Source organism: Muscardinus avellanarius, assembly GCF_963383645.1.
Source record: "Muscardinus avellanarius genome assembly, chromosome: 1".
Lineage (NCBI taxonomy): Eukaryota > Metazoa > Chordata > Mammalia > Rodentia > Gliridae > Muscardinus > Muscardinus avellanarius.
Genome location: NC_137786.1, coordinates 176,833,514 through 176,857,610, shown reverse-complemented (window position 1 = coordinate 176,857,610; position 24,097 = coordinate 176,833,514).

The window sequence follows — 24,097 nt, the reverse complement described above, 5'->3', positions numbered from 1 at the left end:
GGTGTGTCCATACCACACTTCCTCCTGGCCACAGGGAGTTCGCAATTCACAGTGTGACCTGGTCGAGACCTGAGAGGCATCTGGGGAGCTGTTCTGATGCTTGCTGTGTAATGACAGGCTGGAAAGGCCTCTCTGGCCCCACTCTTCCCTATCTGCAAAATACAAATAATACCTGCTGGAAAGGCTGAACTAATGAGCCGCAGGTGAGCTGGCCTGGCGCAGCCCTGGCTGATCCTGGTTCACGCGTGTGGGTGGTTGGCTAGCTGGCTGGGGGTGGGGGATTCTGACACTGGAATGGCGTCTGTTCTGCTGTCTGTCAAATTCACCTAGTCTGTGCCATGCCTGGTGCTGGGCACTGGGATGTGAAGGGCAGGGTACCCCTGGAGACTGAGTGGGGCCTTCTGTGGGGGTGGAGGTGTGGACTGGCCTTCCCTGCCCTGAGTCTGGATGAAGAGTCTGGTTTTGTGCCTGAGAGAAGCTGAGCTGAGCTCTCCTGCTCAGAAAGGGAAGCAGGCCAGCAGGATGCGCGGGCAGCCCTCTGCAGTCAGGGAAGTGCGTGGTGCTGCAATGGCTTCCTGTCCTTCCTCAGCATCAGCCCCTTCAGGGAGGCAGGTGGAGACTTGGGAGGGAGCTTTGAGGAGAGAAGATGGGCTTGGGCTTCAGGCTGGGTTTCAAATCCCACCTCTCCTGCTTTTTCTGTGATGATGAGCCAGTTACATAATCTTTCTGGTTTTTCTCATCTCTAAAATGGGTTAATAATGTCTTCTTCTCTCCACCCCGATAGGGTTGTGGTAAAACTTAAATGAGATAACGTATGGCTCAGCAATTCCCTGGCACACAGTCGGTGCTCAGTAAGTGCCGATCGTGTGTCTCTCTCCTGTCCCACGACTCTCATCAGCCTCTGTCTTGCAATTTACCCATTTTCTGTGCCTCCATTGGATATGGACTCCCTGGGGTGGGGACTGAGGTTCCTTTGTCTATCATGACCTTTCCCGAAGGCCAGAGACTTCAGGAACCCTGGAATTGTCTGGCAAGAAGCTTCTGTCTGGCCCAGAGAAAAGAGCATTTAGTTGTAGCTGAAACTTACTTACAACACACCTACTGTGTGCTGCTGCCAGAGGCCTACCGTGCGGTCTCTGCCTTGCACAGCTCCAATGGCTGCTGTGAGCCAGACTTCGTTCTTCTCTTCCAAGCCCTGAAGCAGCCCCTGCAATCGAAACATTTCCTGGGGAGCGGCTGGCATCTGCTTTCCCCCTCTGGAATGCACGTGCCACAGGAGCCGCGTGGCCAGGTTCTAGTGCCTGGCACCCAAGGCACGCGCACATGTGTGCCGAGCTCACGCCGTCTCTGACTTTTCCTCTTCCCAAGTCAGGCCCGGTCCCCCTTCCAGCAGCCACTTTCTAGTAAGGGCCTGTCCCCTCTGCCTCTTCCAGCCTCAGTTTTCTCCCATTTAGAATGGGGAAAAGAGGCAGCCAGATAAAGCAAGTGCTCAGCTAGGGCTGGGACGAGGTAAGACTAATGTCAGCTGCAGTACTTTCAGATGATCTCCTAGGGTCCTTCTGGTTCTGACTGTCCTTGATCTCTCTGCCTTCAGCTGGGAGGAGACGGAGGGAGGACATTCCATTCCCAGCAGACCCTCTCTCCCGGCCTCACAATGGACTCAGCTCTGTGCAAACTGTTTATGTTTCCCCAGCAGAGTTTATTACCCAGGCTGGCCTCCTGCAATTAATTACCGAGCCAAGCAAATAACTTGTCTTTGGGAGGCTGGGCTTGGCATAAACATTTATATACAGCCAGGGGCCAGCCCAGGGGCTGGGCTTGTCTCTGAGCCAGGATCAGGGTGGGGTGGGACTGCTTTCCTTCCCTTGGGCTCCTCCTTGGTCCTTGAGGTGCCCTGTACATGTTTTCTCTTTTTTTTTTTTGGTGGTACTGGGGTTCCTGGAAGCCCTTCTACCTCCGGGCTACACTCCCACGGGCTACACTCCCAGACCTAGTTTTTAACTTTATGTGGAAACAGGGTCTCTTAAACCAGCGAGGCTGGCTCCGAACCAGTGCGATCCTCCTGTCTCTGCCTCCCAAGCGCGGGGATTACAAGCGTGCGCCACCACGCCTGGCTCTGTTTTCTCTTTTAATCTTTGCAATTACCCAAGAAGCAGAGTCCCTGCTGACAGCTGAGGATGGAGATCAGTGAAGTGAAGCAGCTTGTCCAAGGTCACACAGCTGGCAGGGGCTGCAGGGTCTGAAGGTTCACAGGTAGCTATGCAGGTAAATAGACTAGAAAAGAGAGGCTGGGGATTGGGCGTCTTCATTCCTTCATTCAACACACATTCATCAGGCTCCTGTGACACGGGAAGGGGTCTGAGGAGGCAGCTGGTGACATCTGTCCCTGCACAAAATGCCACTCATGATCTTCCGGTCAGCAGGCAGGAGGCCATGGCCTGGGAGGGTCTCTTGATAGCCCTTGAACAAAAACGGTTTTCCACAGGAAGGGCTCTGTGAAGTCAGCCCACTCCTCCCCCCAGCCCCCAGCTCTAGGATCTGAAATTCCATACAGGTCCAATTTCCTTTATCCAAAAATGCTTGGGACCAGAAGCATTTCCAATTTCAGATTTTGGAATATTTGCATAAACATAAAGAGAGATCTTAGCCGGGTGTGGTGAGGCATGCCTGTTAATTCCCGTACTTAGGAGACTGAGACTGGAGGATCAGTAGGTTCAACGCTAGCCTCAGTAACTTAGACCTTCAGCAACTTAATGAAATCTTACTTCAAAATAAAAAAATAAAAAAGTACTAGAGGTGTAGCTTGGTGTAGAATGTCCCTGAAGGTTCAATTCTCAGTATCAAATTAAAAAATCTCGGGGATGGGACCCCAAGTCTAACACCTGTGCACAAAGCCAGAGGTAACTTTATACTATTTATTTATTTATTTACTCATTTAATCGTACTGAGGATGGAACCCAGGGGCATACTACTTCCACGCCGCACCCCCCCCCCCCAGCCCTTTTTATTTTAAAACAAGGTCTTACTTGCTGAGGCTGGCCTCAAGTCTCCAATCCACCTATCTCAGCATTCCAGGTATTGGGATTATAGGTGTGTGCTACCACACCCGGGTTCTACAGTATTTTTAGTGTGACCACATTTTTTTTTTTTTTTTGGTGGTACTGGGGTTCCTGGAAGCCCTTCTACCTCCGGGCTACACTCCCAGACCTCTTTTTACATTTTATATTTGGAAACAGGGTCTCCTAAGCCAGCGCGCGGCTGGCTTCGAACCTGCGCGATCCTCCTGTCTCTGCCTCCCAAGCGCGGGGATTACAAGCGTGCGCCACCACGCCCGGCCTGTGACCACATTTTTTTGTGTACTGGGAATTGCACCTAGGGGAAGACCTCTGAGCTATACCCCTTCCCCCAGCCCTTTTTGTTTTTTATTTTGTGACAGGGTCTCTCTTAAGTTGCAGAGAGTCTTGCTAAGTTGCTTGGAACCTGTGATCCTTCTGTCTCAGCCTCCCGAGAACTGGGATCACAGCTGTGCACCATCACGCCTGGCGCTGTGACTACATTTTGACTGCAACCCTTCCAGTATGGAATTGCCCGGCTGTGGCATCGCACCCATGGACTTTTCAGATGAAGGGTGCTCAGCCTGTATTCTCCAGCCCTGCTTTTGGGCAGAGAGCTCCCCACACAGTTCTTTTTCTGGTGCCTTTATGATAAAGAGGCAAAGTTGCTGATAGGCAGGGGAGTTCTCCTTAGCTGAATGGCTCTCCTGCCCCTCTCCCATCAGAGCTCTGCATCCTGCCTCCTGCCAGCCTCCCGCCCAGCCAGCCCCACTCCTCAACCTTGCTGGCAGGTCTCTGGAGCCCTCTGGTGGGGGCCATCTTGCCTTTTTGCAGGGAGGAAAACTGAGACCCAAGGCAGAAGGACTGGGCACCTCTGCCTGTACCTTCCTACCTGGCCCCTGGTCCTGCACCCCGGAAGCCCTTGCCTGGGCAGGAGCCCATGTCTGAGAGTGGGACCATAGCCCCTGGGCCTCTCTTGCTCTAGACTGTAGTGGAGTTTGGGGCTCAGTTTGAGCTGTCTACACCATGTTGTCAGCACTCTGCTGGAGCCTGGTGTGTGGTAACTGAGGCCCAGGGAAGGTGTGACTTGTTGGTCTGAGAATGCTGGCAGGTAGGAGACCTGGCAGGGAAGGCCGTCTAGTTTGGGAGGCAGGAGGTTTGGGTCCCAGTTACCACCTATACCACAAATGAGACTCCATGATGTCTTCTGGGGATGGGACAGAACAACAGTCCTTACTCACAGGGTTGGGGTGAGGAGTCACAGGCATCTGACTTGTATGTGTGGGGATACTGGGATTGAACCCATTCTGCTGCTGAGTTATATCCCTAGCCCTTTTTATTCCAAGACAGAGTCTCCCTAAGTTGCCCAGACTGGCTTGAACCTGGGCTTCTCCAATCTCAGCCTCCCAAGTTGCTGTGATCACAGGCTTGTGCCACCATGCCCAGCTTCAGCCCCTCCTCCTCTTTTTACTTTTTGTGGTACTGGGATTGAACCCAGGGTCATTCTACCTTTGAGCTACACCCGCAGCCCTACATTTTATTCTTTATTTTGAAACAGAGTCTTAGTAAGGTGTAGAGGGCCTCACTAAGTGGCCGAGGCTAGCCTAGAACCTGCAATCCTTCTGTCTCAGCCTCCCAAGTTTTGTGATTACAAGCTTGCACCACCCTGGTCATCAGCCCCTCCTCTTCAAGGTCCCATCATTTCTCCACATTGCCACACTGTGGACCAAGCTTCCAATATATAAAGCTTTGGGAAATACACTCAAACCACGTCTAAACTATACCAGTTCTAGAACAAGACTGCCAGACTTGAAAGCTGTATGGCTTTGGACAGTTCATCTATTCTCTCTTTGGTTTAATTTTCTTATCTGTAAAATGGGAATAATAAAGGTTTTATTATAGGGATTTTAATCTTTTATCAGGGTGGATTCAACAAATTAGTATTCGTAAAAGTGCTTGGCACAAGTAAAGAACTACACGTTAGCTACTGATATCCCTCATTCATATTTTTATTTATCTGTGCATTTACTGAGCACCTGTGCTGAGCCAGGCACAGGTAGAATTCTGGGTACACAGCTGCATGCATGACTCAATGCCTGTTCTCAGGAGCTCCCCACATCCTGCTAGCGGAGTCAGCTTTCCCTGCCTCCTCCTCACTGCACCTGCAGCTTCAGCTGTTAATGAGAGTGCCCATCACCTCTGCCTCTCCAGAGCTGTCTGAGCAGGTGCCACCTCCCTGGGACCTGGCAGGGCTCTTTCGTGGAGTTTGAAAATGTGTGAAGCAAGCCGGGTGTGGGGGCACACACCTATAATCCCAGGATTTGGGAGAGAGAGACACAGAGACAGGAGGACCTCAGGTTCAAGCCAGCCTCAGCAACTTAGTGAGGCCCTTAGAAACTTAGTGAGACCTTGTTTCAAAATAAAAAATAGGAGCCGGGTGTGGTGGCGCACGCTTGTAATCCCCGCGCTTGGGAGGTGGAGACAGGAGGATCGCGCAGGTTCGAAGCCAGCCGTGCTGGCGTAAGAGACCCTGTTTCAAAAATATAAAATAGGTCTGGGAGTGTAGCCCGGAGGTAGAAGGGCTTCCAGGAACCCCAGTACCACCAAAAAAAAAAAAAATAAATAAAAAATAAAAAATAAAAAATAGGGCTGGGGCATAGCTCAGAGGTAGACACACACACACACACACACACACACACACACACACTGCTGGGCATGGTGGTACATGCTTATAATCCTAGTACTTGGGAGGCTGAGACATTAAGATCGCAGCTTTGAAGCCTTTGTGAGACTCTCGGCAACCTGGTGAGCCCCTGTTTCCAAATAAGAAATAAAAAAATTGGGCGGGGGGAGCCGGGCGTGGTGGCACATGCTTGTAATCTGAGCATTCAGGAAGCTGAGACAGGGAGGATCACAGTTTGCCAACAGCCTCAGCTACTTAGTAAGGCCCTTTGCAACTCAGTGAGACCCTATTTCAAAATAAATAATAAAAACTAGAGCTGCAGGTATAGCTTGGAGGTAGAATGCCCCTGGGTTCTGTCCTTAGTACCACACACAAAAAAATTGGGGGGTGTAGCTTGGAGGTAGAATGCCTCTGGGCTCAATCTCCAGGCCAAAGAGAGGGAGAGAGAAAGAGAGACAGAGAGAAAAAAAAAATATACTAGCCTTAGGAGCTAGTGCCCTGGGCAAAACCCTGAGCCTTGGTCTCTCTAGCTGCCAGGGGTGGTCAGGCCAGCTGAGCTCTGGTCTTTCTCAGCATTTTCTGACCAGCGTAACTCAGAGCTGCCCAGGCCTGAGCTGAGCCTTTGTTACAGGTGCGCAATGGCAGGGTCAGACCAGGGAGCCCTGAGCTTAAGGTGCAGAAGTGCCCTCAGAGGTCCTGAGAAGCCCCAAGAGGTGCCAGGACACGTGTGGAGTGCTGTGGAAGGGAACAGCAGGCCTGGTGGGGCTGGGCTTCTGTGGTCTTGTCCACACCTGCCCTTAGCATGCTGTGGACCTTTCTAGCCTGTGTTGGGGATGGGCTGGCGCTCTCACACTTGTTGAGATTTAGTTTATAAGAAGGGTGACTGGGCATGGTGGTGCATGCTTGTAATCCCAGCATTTGGGAGACTGGAGGATCACAGTTTGAGGACAGCGTCAGCTACTTAGCGAGGCCCTTTGCAACTCAGTGAGACCTGTTTCAAAAGTTAAAAAAAAAAAAAAAAAAAAAAAAAGACTGCCAGACGTAGTGGCTCACGCTTGTAATCCCAGTACTTGGGAGGCTGAGACGGGAGGATTGCCCAGGTTCAAAGCCAGCTTCAGCTACTTAGTGAGGCTCTCAGCAACTTGGTAAGACCCTGTTTCCAAATATAAAATAGGTCTGGGAGTATAGCCCGGAGGTAGAAAGTCCCTTGGTTCTATCCCAGTACCACAAATAAATAAATAAAAATTAAAAAGACTAAAAAAAAAAAAAAACAACCCACTAGGATTAGAGGTATAGCTTGGAGGTAGAATGCCCCTAGGTTCTATCCCCAGTACTGCAAACAAACAAACAAACAAAAAAAAAAAAAAAAAAGGAAGGGTTCTATCTTTGAGGGGCTGCCATTCTGAGCAGCCAAGGTAGGAATTGGGTTAGAAGCATTGGGCTTCTGCTTCCTTTGTGCCAGGCTAGCCCATATCGTCCCCCCTGCAGTGGTCATTCAGGCTCAGTGCGACCTCAGCCCCCTGAACAAAAAAGTCTGAATCTAGCTGCTGCTCTCCCCCCACCAGCCCCTCCACATTTTTATCTTTGTATCCCCCTCGGCCATCCTCAGTCGTCACCCAGCACCATCACGCACCCACCCATGACTGTGACAGCCACCACACACACACACACACACACACACACACACACACACACGCCACACACATACACACACGTGCACACACATGTGATAGGGCTGAGTTCCTTCCTCTTCTCTCCCAGCAAAGCCCTCCCCAGGGCTTGTACCTAACCCCATCCCACCTCCTGTGTTTCCCCCGGCCCCCTCCCATCCACACACCAGCTGGCTTCCTTCTCCATGGCTGTCCCAGGCAGGGGGATCAGAACAGCCGCGTCTGGGAAGGAGCTTGCTCTCTCTTTCTGCTATTAAAAACAGCCATATCGCTGGAGACGTCACAGCAGCTGAAACCTTCCAGAACTCCTTCTCTGCGGTCAGGAGGCCAAAGGGGCAAAGTCACAGTGGAAAGGACAGGGCAGAGGAGGACGGTGGTCAGCGTCAGGTGGGACGAAACTCTCGGGGTCTCAGAGCATCCAGACTCTTCTCCCTCACCCCACTCTTCTCTCCCACTTGCAGGGAGCCTGGGCCTTGTGAGCTGTGGCCAGGGAGGGCATCTTTGGGTGGGATGGCCCTTTATTTATCTCTTTATTAATCCACAGATCTTTGCTAATAGCTTGTTGTTGCTAGATCCTGCCCTGAGCCCAGGGGCTGGCAGTGAGGCCGGCATCATGCCCACCTGAGGGCTGATAGGGGAGGCTGCTCAGGGTCACATGGTACAGTCAGGTACAGTCAGATGAGGGCCATTTGGTCATCTACTCAGCGGGGTTCACTGATCCCTGTCCTGCCACCGGGGCGCCAGCAGTCCCCTAGACACAGGCGTGGGGGGACACAGCCCGAGTGCTGAGGCGAATCTTTCAGTAATTATTTAAACAACAGTAGCTCAGTTGGACAGAGGAGAGGATAGCAGATAGCAGGCGTCTCTAATCTCATAATTTAGGCAAAACCTTTATGGCAGTTTTTGTTGTTTGTCCTTGTTATACATGTGAGTTTGTGTGCTTATATACTCACACATAATTGTGGTTAGCCTCTATACCATTCCAACACTGCTTTTCTTTCTTTAGCATTTCACATTCACTCTAGTGTCGTCTATCTATCCACACATACATACACATACATATTTGCAGTACTTGAGTATGCTCGGCAAGGCTCTGCCACCGAGCTGCACCCCAGCTCAGCATCCATTTCCGTTAACGTCTGCCTAGAGTCCCTCATGTGGGTCCTCTGGTGTGTTTAACCATCCTCTTATTTGGCTTACATTATTTCCAGGTTTCTTGCCATTGTAAATGATGCTGAAGTGATTTGCTTTGAAGCTATATGCTCACTTCCTGAAGCACAACCCTGGAAGCCCCAGGCCCCAGGCACAGCCCTGCTCCAGTTCCCCTGAACTGTTTTCCATTTCTTTCCTGCTCAGCAGTCTCCCTTTCTTGTGTGTGTGCACGTGCGTCCAAGTGTGTGTGTGTGTGTGTGTGTGTGTGTGTGTGTGTATTAATAGGGATTGAACCCAGGGACATTTTCTTTTTGTTTTTGAAATAGGGTCTTCTTGCTAGGTTGCTAAAAGTCTCACTAAGTTGCTGAGGCTGGTCTTGAACCTGTCATCTTCCTGTTTCAGCCTTCCAAGTACCGTGGTCAGGTAGCAGCTTGCCCTTTTTGACCTTAAAGGGAAAGGAGGTTTCCTCCAGGTAGGTATGAGGTGTTCTATTTATCTTTTTCTATAAAAAAAATCATCCCAAAACTTAAAAGTTCAAAATTAACCACATTCATTTAATTGTTATCCACAGTTTTTGAGGGTCAGGAATTTGGGAAGAGCTGAGGGGGACAGTTCTAGCTCAGGGTGTCTCATATGGCTGCAGAAGGCCCAGGACTGGAGCAGCTACTGCTTGGCACGTCTGTTGATAATATTTCTGTAACTTACACCACTTTTCCCCATTGCTGCCTCTCCCCCTAATCTGGACCACTTTAATTTCTCACCGAGATGACTAATGTAAGTTAAACACACAGTACTTCCTGTGGGCCAGGTATTGTCTCAAATTCTTTACATACGTGAATTACTCCTTTAATCCTCACTATTATCCAAGGAGGTAGGTTCTGTTGTGATCTCCATCTTACAGAAGAAAAAACTGAGGCCCCGACAGGTTCTCTAGTTAATAAATGGCAGGTCTGGGATTTGAGCCCAGTGTGCTCTTGTTGACCCTGCCCCAACTGGTCCTATTTCCATCTAGCCTCCACACCCTTCATTCTCCTTCCAGTGGCCAGAACAAGCTTTTTAAAGCAGGACTACATTGTGGTGATGCCCATGTTGTATGGTGGTGGCAGGTAAACACAGGTGCCCACCAGGCCTCCTGGTGACCAGCTCTGCCAGTCTCATCCACGCATCTCTTCACATCTTGGGAGTGCTCTTTCTCCCCCAGAGCCTTCCCACAGCAGGTTCTGCTTTGTGTGGTCTCACTGCAGCATGCCCAGCCTGGCCCCTTTTGGAGTTGTTCCTGTGTCTTCAGCTCCAGGCTCAGATGGTGCTCCCGTGGGGAAGCGTTTCCTGATCCTCAGGCTGCTGGGTCACCACCCTGGGCCCTGGGAGCACAGTGCTTCTTGGCACTTGCTCTAAGAGTCCTTGTGTGCCCCCTGTTGGAGGTCTGCATCACAGGGCGGCTGCGCTGCCTGCTTCAGGAGATGCACTGTGGCCTGTTTCCATGGCTCCCCCCACCCCCGAATTGTGCAGAGCCCTGCTGTGTTCCCCGCAGAAAGGCAGCTTTATAGATGGGTTCATCACAGGAATCACCCTGATCACCAAATGTCTGGCAGCCAATGGTGTCCGACACACAATAGGCACTCCATAAACAGTCATTGCGTATTATTATTATTATTATTATTATTATTATTATTATTATTATTTTGCGGTATTAGAGATTTCAGGGGCCTTCTACTGCTGAGCTACATGCCCAGTCCTATTTTTTATTCTTCTATTTTGAAACAAGATCTCATTAACCAGGCCTGACTGGCTCCTGAAGATAAGAAAGTGAAGGAGGTTGGGCATGGTGGCGCACGCTTGTAATCCTAGTACTGGGAGGCTGAGACAGGAGGATCGCAGGTTCACAGCCAGCCTCAGCTACTTAGTGAGGCCCTCTGCAGCTTAGTGAGACCTTGTTTCAAAAATAAAAAGAATAAGGCTGTGCGTGGTAGCACATGTTTGTAGTCCCAGCATTTGGGAGGCTGAGATGGGAGGATCACGGTTTGAGGATAGCCTCAGCTGGAAGCTGGGCATGGTGGCGCACACTTGTAATCCCAATACTTGGGAGGCTGCAATGGGAGGACTGTGGTTCGAGGCCAGCCTCAGCTACTTAGGGAGGCCCTCTGCAACTCAGTGAGACCCTGTTTCAAAATAAAGAATAAAAAACAGGGCTGGGAGTGTAACTCGGAGGTAGAATGCCCCTGGGTTCCACCCCCAGAATTGCAACCACAAAGAAAAACAAAACCAAACAAAAACCAGAAAGTGAATGAATGAGCCACGGCGCACATCTGTAGTCCCTATACCTGGGAGGCTGAGGCAGGAGTGGGGTAAAAGATGACACTCCCAGGCCGGGCGTGGTGGCGCACACTTGTAATCCCTGGGCTTGGAAGGCAGAGACAGCAGGTTCGAAGCCAGCCTTGCTGGCTTAAGAGACCCTGTTTCCAAATAAAATATAAAATAGGTCTGGGAGTATAGCCTGGAGGCAGAAGGCAGAAGGGTTCCATCCCCAGTAAACACACACACACACACACACACACACACACACACACACACACTCACACACACTCCCTCTTCTTGCTCAGTTCCCACGGCTCCTCCATCTTCTTGACCCAGCCTGCTGCCCTGCCATGGCAAAGGGACTATACGCCTGCATTTGCTGATCCGAGGCATGGGCCGGGCCGGTTTGGCTCATGTGGGAGCCCGGGTACCTCTGCCCCTACACTCTCTCCTTTGGGCTCCTTGGGGTTCCCAGTAGACCCTAGGCTTTTCAAAGGCTAGACTTCACCACTTCCCATCAGACTAGTTTTGCTCAACAATATTTTTGAGCTTCTGCTAGTCCTGTGTTGGCACCCAGCCCAGGAGTCAGGTCTGGGGCTTTGGGAAGCTTTAGGTACCTGAGAGGGGCTGGAGGAGAAGGCATTACCTCCTTTTTCTGGGAGCCTTCAGCTCCTGTGGGTACAGTGCTAGATAGGTTCTGATAACTGTTCATCTTGCCCAGACCTTCCCACCTTTGGCAGGGCTACAGGCTCCTGGAGCTTCCAGAGGCTCCAGCCCCAGAGGCCCCAGCTTCTTCCCTGTCTCCCTCCTCACAGGTCTCGGTCGGCTGGGGATTCTGTTTTGGTTGGAAGGAGGTGGTGGAGGAGTTTGTGTGTCTGGCTCCTTCCTCCTCTCTCATTCCTCCTCCCTTCCTCCGCTAGCAGTTCAAGATGTTTCCTCTGCCAGCCTGGCGTGGCTCCAGCCCGGGCCCCGCCTTGGGCAGGCAGCAGCTCTCCTCTCGCGCCCGGGGCTCCTGTGGGCTGTGGCTTTCCAGAATGGTCCTTCCTGGCTTCACTTCTGGTTTGGGGGGGGTCCACGGGGCAAGTCCTCAGGGTACGGCATGTGGCCTCCTCCCTCCATGTGTAAAAAACCAAATCTCCCTGGAGAGGAGTCTGTGTACCTACTCAGGGCTGCCCCCTGCTCTGGGTGGACTTTGGGCTCATCCTGCCCCTCCCTGGTTATTTCGGGAGACCCACGGTCCAGGGGTACACAGCAGGCCTGTGGTCATTTGGTGGGAGTTTTGGGCAGCTCTGCCAGACATCTTCACTAGGGCTTGGGCCATCTGGAGGCCTTCCCCCAACCTCCATGGTGGTCTGCGATGTAGAATTTGAGTACAGATCTCCAGCTGAGGTCCCACTGTCCCTGGGAATGCTCGTCGCCGGCAGAGGCTCACAAGGATGGAGCAGCCCCACAACCCGGCCTGACAGAGCCCAGGCTTGGCCTTGTGTCTTCAGCACTGTGCCCGAGGCAGGACAGGTGCTCGCTAAATACTAGTGGGCTGGCTGGCTGGCTGGAGGAGCAGCAGGGAAGCAGAGAGGGGGGTGACGGAGCAGTGAGGACACTCAGAGTCCTGAGGAAGCACTTGCCAGAGGCGGTAGAGCTGAGCCGGGTATTGAAGGGTGAGTAAGAGTTGGACCGATAGGCAGAGTGGGAAGGGCATTCCATGCTGAATTACCTGTGTAAACTCTGAAACAGCAGCATGTGAGCCGGTGCTCAGGGTTTGCGCGAGGAAGAGGCCAGTGGGGAGGCTGGACAGAGGGGCTCCAGTGTGGAGGTGGCACCCTGGCTTGCTGGAATGACACTGGTGATTAGCGCCCTGGGCTGGCAGTGGAGGGGGCGGCCTCAGGGCTGCCCAGGCCTTGGTGCTATGCAAAGCCCTCCTGAGGTTTTAGCTTTCCTCCCCTGGGTGAGCAGGTGGTGGGCTTAGGCCTTGTTAGGGCCAGCTGTGGTAGAAACGGGCTTGTGCCCAGCTGTAAGATAGCCCATTAGGTTCTGGTCTCTGTACTTTCCTGGCTGTGATTCTGGACATATTATTGACTTGTGTGCGCTGGAGTTGCCTCTGCAATAAGGACAATAGAATCCACCTGGCCAAAGTGTGAGGAAAATCCAACAAGACAAACTGTGTAATGCTTTCCCTTCTTCTGCCCCTCTTCTCTCTGCTCCCCTCTCCCCCATCCCCTCCTGGTTCTTTGGACCAAGGCCTGAGTACAGTCTGAAGGAGGCTGGGCATCCTCAGGTCTAACAGCCCAGTTCTCAGTGTCTCCTTCCGAAATGAAGCAGCTAAAAGTATAAATTCCCAGGCCCGTGAAGGGGAGCTGTGCAGGATGGCTCAGCAAGGAGGGTCCTTAACGAGGCTTCCAGATGATTTCGACTCCAGCTTACACGGGAGACCTGCCGGATGGGACCTGTGCCCCTGAGCATCACAGTGGGAAGACCCTGGTGTTGGCCCTGGAGTCAGGACCCGGGCTGTGGTGTGGGGCAGGCCCGGGATGGGGAGCGGACCTGCGCAGTTGCGCAGGCTTCACTCAGAGCCCCCAGACTGGGTCCATGCTCTGCGGTTCCATCCCGACATCCACACAGCGGCCCTGCAGTTTCATCTTGCGCTGGGCCTGCTGGTCCCAGCCGGGTTTCCTGATAGCTGGGTAAACTAGGGGCCGTCACCTCCCTTTCTGAGTCTCCCCTGTTTGGGGGTGTGATAAGCCCCCTCCTGGGCTAATCTTGAGGATTCAGTGTGGCGCTTTGTGTGACTCTCAGCACGGGGCCTGGCACAGACAGCGTGGAGTGACTTTCTGAGGCCAGGCGCCAGCACCCTGCATTCCCCTGGGGCCGCTGCAGCCGCCACACAGACACCATCCTTGGCTTAAAGGGGCTTCTGGCCTGCAGTAGGGAGGCTGTTATGAGGGAGGCGCAGTGTGAGGAGTCCCTGAGGGAGCCAGGCAGGCAGAGGGCCTGGCGTGGGATGTGACCTCGCTGGGGGTCGCTGAGGGCTTCCTGAGGAAGGGTGAAATGAGCAAAACTGAGAGACGCAGAGGGCGTGAACTGGGCACGGGGCAGGGTGCCGTCCCGCACAGGCAGCGGCTTCTCGGCGTGTGCCTTCCACAGTCCTTAGCAGTTATTAGTAGACAGCCTCCGGGGAGGCTGACGCCAGGTGAGGGAGGGTAGAGATGGGCCATGGGTGCTGAAGGTGGTCGGAGGCTGTCTATCTTGATGTCAGCGCAGGGTGCCCTGCATTTTTATCTTACACTGGGGCCTCATCCTCCTGGTCTGGGCTCTTTTCCTTTCAAAAGGCGCTACACTGCACTGCTTTAGAAGGGGACAGGGCCTTTACCTGGAGCTCCTGCAGCAGCCCAGTTGATGCACCAAGCAAGTTGTTTAGCTTCTGGTAACCGTGAGCTTTTTTTCCTTTTTCTTTTTCAGTACTAGTGATTGAACCCAGGGGCTTTCTACCTCTGAGCTATACCTTCAGCCCTATTTTTTTTAATTCTTTTTTATTTATTTATTTTTTTTGGTGGGGGTGAAACCCAGAGGCTTTCTACCTCCGGGCTATAATCCCAGACCCATTTTATATTTTATTTGGAAACAGGGTCTCACTAAGTTGCTTAGAACCTCACTAAGTAGCTGAGGCTGGCTTTGAACCTCGCGCGATCCTCCTGTCTCAGCCTCCCAAGCGCGGGGATTACAAACATGCGCCACCACGCCCAGCTTTTTATTCTTTATTTCAAAACAGGATTTCACTAAGTTGTGGAGGGCCTCACTAAGTAGCTGAGGATGGCTTTGAACCTGCGAAATGGGACTAACCACCCTCTCGAATTGGGTTATTGTGAGGTTTACTTTATTTATTTATATATTTTTGTGGTACTAGCCATGGAATCCATGGGCATTCTATTTCCGAGCTATACCCCCAGCCCTATTTTTTATTCTTTATTTTGAAACAGGGTCTCACTGAGTTGCAAAGGGCCTTACTAAGTAGTAGCTGAGGCTGTCCACGAACCTCAATCCTCCTGTCTCAGCCTCCCAAATGCTGGGATTACAAGGATGTGCCACCACACCCATCTTATTGTGAGGTTTATATGAAATTCTACATGGAAAACCCAGGACAGCACCCCTAAAAGGAAGTGCCCAGTGAATAGTTCATTCCTCTGGCCCCCATATCAATCTGGAAGTGGGGAGTCCTATTTTGGACTAGGAGTTCCTCTAGCCCAGACTTGCTCCTGCAAGCCAGTACTAGCCCTAATTGTCAGTAAAAAGAGGTGACTATCCCTCCCCTAGAGGTGATCAGATGGGCATAAGAACTAACCAGCATTGGGAGTCCAGAAACAACGGCTGTAACAGCTTGGAGGGTGTAAATTAAACCCACTGGGCTCTCATGGGGGAGGGTTATATTTTCTGATTTGGTCTTGAGACTTTCCCTGGAGAGTAACTGTAGATTCTAGCCCTGCCCCACCAGGGCTCTGGAGAAGGTTCTCAGATGTTTATGATATGACGACGTGCCTTTCACAGGATACTTCTTTTTTGCTTTGAGAATGGGTCTTGCTATGTTGCCCAGGTTGGCCTCAAATTCGTGATCCTCCTGCCTCAGCCTCTCAAGTAGCTGGGACTACAGATGTGTGCCACTGTGCCTGTCTGGGATGCCTCTTTATCCTGGCACATGTCTTAATGCCAAAGCTCCAGACCTGTGACCAGGTATCCCTCTCCAGGAAGCTTGTTTATACGGGCAGGGACTCTGTGGCTCTTGTTGGGCCCGGGTCCATTTGAGCCCTGGCTGGGAGGACAGTTAGCTTTGGGCATCAGTCAGGTGAAACAGAGGAGGTGCCACACACAGAAGCAACAGAGGCATCTTATCACCCAGAGAGAAGAGGGTAGTGAGCCAATGGGAATGGGGAGCCATCTGGGACATGCATGCCCAAGCAGCAGGTAGGGAGCCAGAGAGTGGGAGTGAGGGCAGCTTTTGCTCATTGTGGGTTTCACAGTGCATCCGGAACTAATGCAGAGAGCTGTGTTATTTCCCCCCCATTTTAGAGATGAGGATTAGAGAGGTTCCAGCCTTGCCCAAGATTACCCAGCTAGTGAGTGGCAGACCCTAAAGCCTTCACCAACCCTGAACTGACTCCCATAGTGATACACTGGGGTCCAGGGGTGAGTCTCCCCTATCTCTGGGCCTTGATATTGCTTTGCATACCTGGGAATGGGGGTCATGGTCCATGAGACCTCAGCACCAGTATCCTGGGGCCGGCCTGCCTGCCTGCCTGACTGCCTGCCTTCTCTTTTTTTCTCTCTCTCTTTTTCCAAACCGAGGATGAACCCAGGGGCATTCTACCTTCAAGCTACACCCCCAGCCCTATTTTTTTCTTCCTTCCTTCTTCCCTCCCTTCCTCCCTTCCTTCCTTCCTTTCTTTTTTGTGGTACTGGGGATGAAACTCAAGAACAGTATACCTCTGAGCTACACCTTCAGCCCTATTTTTTAGTCTTTTTTATTTTTTGAAACAGGATCTGAGTTTCAAAAACTGAGTTGTGAAGGGCCTCGCTAAGTAGCTAAGGCTGTTCGCAAACCACAATCCTCTGGTCTCAGCCTCCTGAATTCTGGGATTATAAGTGTACACCACCATGCCCAGGTTATTTTTTATTTTGAAACAGGGTCTCTCTAAATTGTGGAGGGCCTCGCTAAGTAGCTGAGGCTGGCTGGGAACCTGTGATCCTCCTGTCTTCAGTCTCCCAGGTACTGGGATTACAAGCATATACCATCACACCTGGCCCTTTTTCAGCCCAGAACTTTTTGTGTGTGTGTGTGTGTGTGTGTGTGTGTGTGTGTGTGTGTGTGTGTGGTACTGGGGATGAAACCCAGGGGCATTCTACCTCCAAGCTACACTTGTAGACCTATATTGAAACAGTCTCATTAAGTTGCTGAGGCTGGCTTCGAACCTGCCATCCTCCTGTCTCAGCCTCCCAAGTACTGAGATTACAAGTGTGTGCTACTATGGAAATCCAAGGGGCATTCTCTCTCTGAGCTATACTCCCAGCCATTTTTTAGTTTTGAAACAGGGTCTTGCTAAATTGCTGAGGCTGGCCTCAAACCTGTAATCCTTTCTCAGCCTGCCCAGTACTAGGATTACAGGTGTGTTCCAGCGCGCCTGGCCTGAGCTCTGCATTTCTGAAGGGGCCTGGCTTCTGAGAGTTGGGCCCTATACCTGCCCCATTCAGTGTGCAGTACCTCCGAACTATACCCCCAGCCCTATTTTTTATTCTTTATTTTATTCTTTACTGTCTAGGAAATGACTGGCTTACCTGGGCCCCCTCAGCCCAGCCTTCTAGGCTTCCTGTAGCCTAGGACTGACCCGTGGCCCCCAAACCCTATCCCTCCCAAGGGGAAGTGGAGACCAAGACCCATAATTTCTCTGTTCTGTGTGTACCTAGTACTGGGTCTGGTGGGAGACCCCAAAGTGGCTCCAGGGGCCTTCCTGAGATCAGTGTGGCTGAGGAGTGTGTGGAGTGGGGAGTGAAGTGGGAAGGGGGCCTGAGGAGTGGGCGAGACCAGATTGTGAAGAGCAGGGGAGGGACTCCATCAGATTTGCTTCTAGAATGATTGAGAAGATGCCCGTGACAGCTAAGACAGCCTTAGTGTTCAGCAGCCCTCAGTCCTGTGCTGGTCATTATAAAACCCAGACTCTACTGCCTTTTAGCTGGGAAAACTTGGACCAGTCATACACCCTTGGGACTCATTTCCCTTACAGCAGGATAAGGAGCTTTCTTCCCTGGGATTTTATCAGGATCAAAGTGAGCTAATGGGGGATTTCACCTAATCTCAATTGATCCTGCAAACACTTAGCCGACTCCGTGCCAGGGCCCTTCCTCTGTGTTGTGGTTGGGACGTGACAGAACTCAATTGTGGTTTCTGGTAGGGCCCCACCTTAAGAACCAATTCCCCATAAACATAAAGCTTTACTTTCTCCATTTCCCTCCCCTAGGCCTCGAAGCTCTGCTGAGGGGCTCACAGCCTTATGAGCCCCTAGAGACTCCCAGGAAGCCAGTGCAGTGTGGAGGGGAGTGTGCGAGCCCTGAGGGAGTCGGGGCTCTACTCTGAGTCTCGGCTTCCTTATCGTGTGTGTGTGTGTGTGTGTGTGTGTGTGTGTGTGTGTGTACTGGGGATGGAACCCAGGGGGCATTCTACCTCCGAACTACACCCCCAGCCCTATTTTTATTCTTTATTTGGAAACAGGATCTCACTGAGACTGGCCTCAGACCCAGATCCTCCTGTCTCAGCCTCCCAAATGCTGGGATTACAAGTGTGTGCCATTATGCCTGGCTCTGCTTCCTTATCTGAAAAATAGGAATGAAATGCTATATCATTCTCCTGTTGGTAAAGTACTATAAATTTAGTGTCTTACAACAGTGCAAATGTATTCTCTCACAATTCTGAAGGTTAGAAGCCATAAAATGGGTCAGCAGGACCCATCTGGAGACCCTAGAGGAAAACACATCCCCTTGCCTTTGATAGCTTCTGGATGCTGCCTGCATCCCAACCCACCTTTGCCTTCAAAGGCAGAAGCATCACACCTCCAATCTCTCTCAGCACATCTGTCACTACACTCTTTTCTCTCTTTGACCCTCCTGCCTCCCTCTCATAAGGACCCTTATATATTTTTTGTTTGTTTGTTTTATTTTTTGTGGTACTGGGGATGGAATCCAGGGGCTTTTCTACCTCCGGGCTATACCCGCAATCCTATTTTTATATTTTATTTGAAAACAGGGTCTCATTAAGTTGCTGAGAGCCTCACTAAGTAGCTGAGGCTGGCTTTGAACCTATGCGATCCTCCTGTCTCAGCCTCCCAAGTACTGGGATTACAAGTGTGTGCCACCACGCCCGGCCCTATAAGGACCCTTATTATTACAGTGGATCTGCCCAGATCATGCAGGACAGTCTCCCTACCTCCAGATCCTCGACTAACACCAGAAATAGTGGCAGATGCCTGCAACTGAAGTACTTGGGAGGCTGAGACAAGAGGATCACAGGTTCAAGGCAACCTTCGAAACTTAGCAAGGCCCTCAGTATCTTAGTGAGGTAACAGTCACAGCCCAGAGGTTAGGACTTGGGGGCTGTTATTCAGCCTGTTGCACATACTTGTGAGGACTGCAGCAGACAGGGCCCGCACAACAACTGGTATGGGCCATCATTCCCTGTGTACCTCTCCCCTCCCCCTGGGCCTCCGTCTCTCCATCTGTAAAATGAGCCTACCCACTCCAGCATTCTGAGCCCGCCTTCCTCAGAGATGCAGTGCAGACAGGCAGCTGTGTTCGTGGGGGCTCAGAGGAAGCATAGACCTGAACCCCAGCATGCCCCTCTCCCCCTCCCTGGGGCAGGCCTCCTCTCAGTTCCTGGCCCAGAGTATTTCCCATCATTCCAGGGATGGCTGATGGGAAAGGCTGAGCTCACTGCTCCCTGGGGAGGGCCAAGGGTGGAGGAAGGAGAGGGAGAGGCTGGCGCAGCCGCAGCTTCTGAAAGAAGGGGAGAAAAGAGACGTCCAGGAGCACTTGCAGGTTGTCAGAGGTGGGGTGGTGCTGCTCTGTCCCTCTGCCAGTCGCCTCTCAGGCCATTCCCTTTGGGTAGGCCCTGGGGTCCTGCAGAGGGTGCATGTATGTTGGGAATGACAGAGGGTGTCAGGGACCAGCAGGGCGTGCAGGTGGGGAGTTGTCTGGACAGGAATATGACAATCCCTCGCCTTCCGTGAGCAGAGGGCCAGCTCAGCCAGCGTCCATCCACTCCCTCCAGAAGCCAGGCACCTTCACCCTCGGTTCAGCATCTCCCTTCACTGGGCCTCAATTTTTTCTTCTGCACGTGCACACGTGTGCGTGGACATGTATGTGCATGTATATGTGTGTGCACACACATATGTTAATAACATCATTATGGGATTTTTTTTTTTCGGGTCTGGGGATGGAACCCAGGGTCATTCAACCTCCGAGCTACACCCCCTGCCCTATTTTTATTCTTTATTTTGGAACCGGGTCTCACTAAGTTGCAGAGGGCCTCACTAAGTAGCTGAGGCTGTCCACGAATCGCGATCCTCCGGTCTCAGCCTCCCAAATGCTGGGATTAAGTGTGCGCCACCACGCCCGAATGCTGGGATTACAAGTGTGCGCCACCACGCCCGGCTCGTTATAGGATTTGATGGAGTGAACGGGAGTGCTTTTGGACTGCTTGTGGGACATACATTCTGCTACATAAATAAGCGTGAGGCCGTGCACCTGCATATCACTTTACTCTTCTCTCTTCTACCCCTGCCTTGTGACAAACTCCTCACGATCCCTCCTTCTCCAGTTCAAGCACCACCTGCGCTCAGACCTGCTCAGCAGCCCTTGCCCACCGGGGAAGAGTGCTGCGGCTCCTTTTCTGGCCCCACTATGGCCCTTTTTCTTTCTTTCTTTCTTTCTTTCTTTCTTTCTTTCTTTCTTTCTTTCTCTTTCTTTTTTTGGTGGCACTGGGGGTGGAACCCAGAGGCTTTCTACCTCCGGGCTATACTCCCAGACCTATTTTATATTTTATTAGAAACAGGGTCTCACTAAGTTGCTGAGAGCCTCACTAAGTAGCTGAGGCTGGCTTCGAACCTGTGAGATCCTCCTGTCTCAGCCCCCCAAGCACGGGCATTACAAGCGTGTGCCACCACGCCCGGCTGGCCCTTTCCTTCCTTCCTTCCTTCCTTTCTTTCTTTCTTTCTTTCTTTCTTTCTTTCTTTCTTTCTTTCTTTCTTTCTTCTCTTTTGGCACTGGGGATTGAACTGGGGCAAATTCTACCTCCAAGCTACACTTCCAGCTCTTGTTAGTTTTATTTGAAACATGGTCTCATTAAGGTTCTGAGGGTATTGTTAAGTTGCTAAGGGTGGCCCAGAACCTGCGATCCTCCTGTCTCGATCTCCCAAGCACTGGCATTACACTTGCGCCACCACACTCAGCTGCATGGCCCTCTTTTTTTCTTTGGTGGTACTGGGATTGAAGACAGGGGCATCTACCTCTGAGCTATACCCCCAGCCCTTTTAATTCTTTGTCTTGAATCAGGATCTTGCTAGGTTGCTAAGAGTCTCACTAAGTTGTGAGGCTGACCTCCAACCTTCAATCCTCCTGCTGCAGCCTCCCAAGTACAAGTACTGAGATTTCAGGCATGTGCCACCATGCCGGGCTCTGTGGCCCTCTTGATAACCCCCTGCCTGGAGCCTTTGGTAGGCTGGTTACTAGTTTGTATATCAGTCCTCCCTACCACGAGTGGGCGGTACATTTATAACAGGCCCCTAGCTGAGGCAGGTTGGGTAGTATGGCGAAGACCTGGGGAAAGTTGGCCTCCGGGGTCTGGCGTGGACAAAGTAGCCACATGGAAGTCTGGCCCTAGGACTTGAGCAAGCCTCGACAATGGGTTCAGAGTCACAAGAAAGAGCAGGAGACCAAACCATTTATGTCGCTTGCTCTCTGTGCTGTGAACACTCATGCCCACTGCCCAGGACCTCTTACTGATAGTCAGGACACCCGAGGGCACGTAAGTCCTGAGGTTTCCTATGAGCATGAGGTCTGAGCAGAGGGAGGAGGGGTGTTGGAGGAGATACTGTCTAGGCCTTAGGGATGCCTTTTTGTGTGTGTATGTGTGGTCCTGGGGATTGAACCTAGGGGCACTGTACCTCCGTGCTACACCCCCAGCCCTATTTTTTAGTCTTTTTATTTTTATTTTTGGTGATACTAGGGGTGGAACCCAGGGGATTTCTACCTCCTGGGTATACCCCCAGAACTATTTTATATTTTATTTGGAAACAGGGTCTCATTAACTTGCTGAGAGCCTAAGTAGCTGAGGCTGGCTTCGAACCTGCGCAATCCTTCTGTCCCAGCCTTCCAAGCATGGGGATTATATGCGTGCACCATCATGCCTGGTGTCTTTTTTATTTTTGAAACAGGGTCTCACTGAGTTGTAAAGGGCCTCACTAAGTAGCTGAGGCTGTCTGCAAACTGTGATCCTCCGGTCGCAGCCTCCTGAATGCTGGGATTACAAGCATGCACCACCATGCCCGGCTTTTAGGGAAGCCCATTCCTGCAAGCTCCCCACTGCAGTCCACGCTCTCCCAGGGGGCCCCTTCCAGAGCCGATGGCCCACTAGATCCACAGAGAATTACAAATAAATGTTGGGAGACAGTGTGGCACAGAGCCACGGTGCCCCACTGTGTGTAGTTATGTGTGAGTAGTTACATATTATGAGTGGGGTGGGTATTAGGAATTAAACCCAGGGGCATTTTACCACTGAGTGGCATCCCCAGCCCTTTGTATTTATTATTATTATTATTATTATTATTATTATTATTATTATTACTGTTATTAGTGGTGCTAGGGGTGGAACCCAGAGGCTTTCTATCTCCGGTCTATACTCCCAGACCTATTTTATACTTTATTTGGAAACAGGGTCTCACTAAGTTGCTGAGAGCCTCACTAAGTAGCTGAGGCTGGCTTTGAACCTATGTGATCCTCCTGTCTCAGCCTCCCAAGCACAGGGATTACAAGTGTGGGACACCAGGCTTGGCTTACTTTTTTATTTTGAAATAGGGTCTTGATAAGTTGTAAAGGCTGACCTTGAACTTGCTATCCTATTGTATCAGCCTCTCAAATACTAGCGTTATTGGGGTGTACCCCATGCCTGGCAATTAGTTACATTTTCCTCCCATAGGCTTTAAGCCTTACAGAGGCAGCACCCACCCTCAATAGCTTTTCGTATCACTGTGCTTCCGGCACCTCTTCCTGTACTAATCCTCCCATGTACGGAACCTGGATTACATGCCAGGCATATACAGACATCTGCTCATCCATTCCCCTCAGTGCTCTGGAGGTAGATTGTATTACCCCATAATCCAGGAGCGGGCAGGTAAGGGTGGGACCAGCTGGAACAGACAGAGCCTTTAAGTGGCAGGATGGAGAGCTTGATCCGGCTCCCAGCTGCTCTTCTCCACATCCTTTCCCACTTGGGCGGCTCTCCTTGGGGTTTGAGATCCGGTGTGCTGAGTCTACAGGCTGTGGCTGTTACCACTCCAGATGGGCTGGCAGTTAAGCAGGGGTCAGTCCCATCCTCTTGGCCGGCCTCGTGCAACCCCTGCCAGGGCGCTCGAAGGAGCAGGTGGAAGGTTTGGGGGTGGGCATTGGGGTGTTTATTACCAAGCCCAGGGTGTGGCTTGGGGGAAGGTTTGGAGACACACCACAGCACCCCTCCCCTGCTCGCTGCCCCACCAGGGCACAGCTACTCAGCTGGCTCCTCTGCACTCACCTCAGCTAAAGCCTGCGTATTCTTGGAAGTAATGGGAATTCATTTCTTAAAAATACTCCATAATTTAGCTTGTCCTACTTACAGGCCCTCTCTCTGCCCAGCGCCCTCATCTCCCTGGAATTCCTCATCCCATTATCTCTTAGCTGCTCAGCCTCCTTCCAGGTAATGTGAGGCCCTGAGAGCCAGTGGGCCTGCGGAAGCCAAGAGGGACAGAGACCTCCCAAGCCACCCAGCCAGCAGGGCCAGACCTCAGGCCTGCCTGACCCCAGTCTGTGCCCTCGGCTCCTTTCCAAAGCACTTTCTCTGTGCGAACACTGTGCCTGCCCTAGAGGCGCTCCCGTGGCCTGTGGGTGAGCACCCAAATGGATCCTGCCCACCAGGGAAGGTGGAGAGGTGGAGGCCTTCTGTCTGAGGCGGGGGAGCTCCCAGAATGGGGGCTTGCGCCCTCTCCTCCAGTGGGTCAGGCCCACCAGAAAGGCTGCCTGAGCTCTTGAACGCTGGCTGCCCCTCTGGAGGCCTCTGAGCGCTCAGGAGCAGGATGGGCAGGAGCAGCAGGGGCTCAGGGCCAGTGGGCTGCTCTGCCTTCTGGGAGCTTGATGACCTTGGGCTTGTCTCTCCCGCTCTGGGCGCCAGTCTCCCTTCTGTAAAGTGGAAATAATACTTCCCCCTAGAGTTGTCCTCAAGATGAAACATAAACATGTAAAGTACCCAGTGTATGACCAGGTTTTTTTTTGTTGTTGTTGTTGTTCTGGGGATTGAATCTGGGTGTAGGGGGCATTCTGCCTCTGATCTACATCCCCAGCCTTTCTTATTTTTTCTTACAGTTTCTTTCAGAGACAAAGAGGTTTATTTAGGAAAGTGGGGGATACACATTCTAGGGAGAATGTAGGCTATCTAAAAAAATTTTTTTTGGAAACAGTTTTTT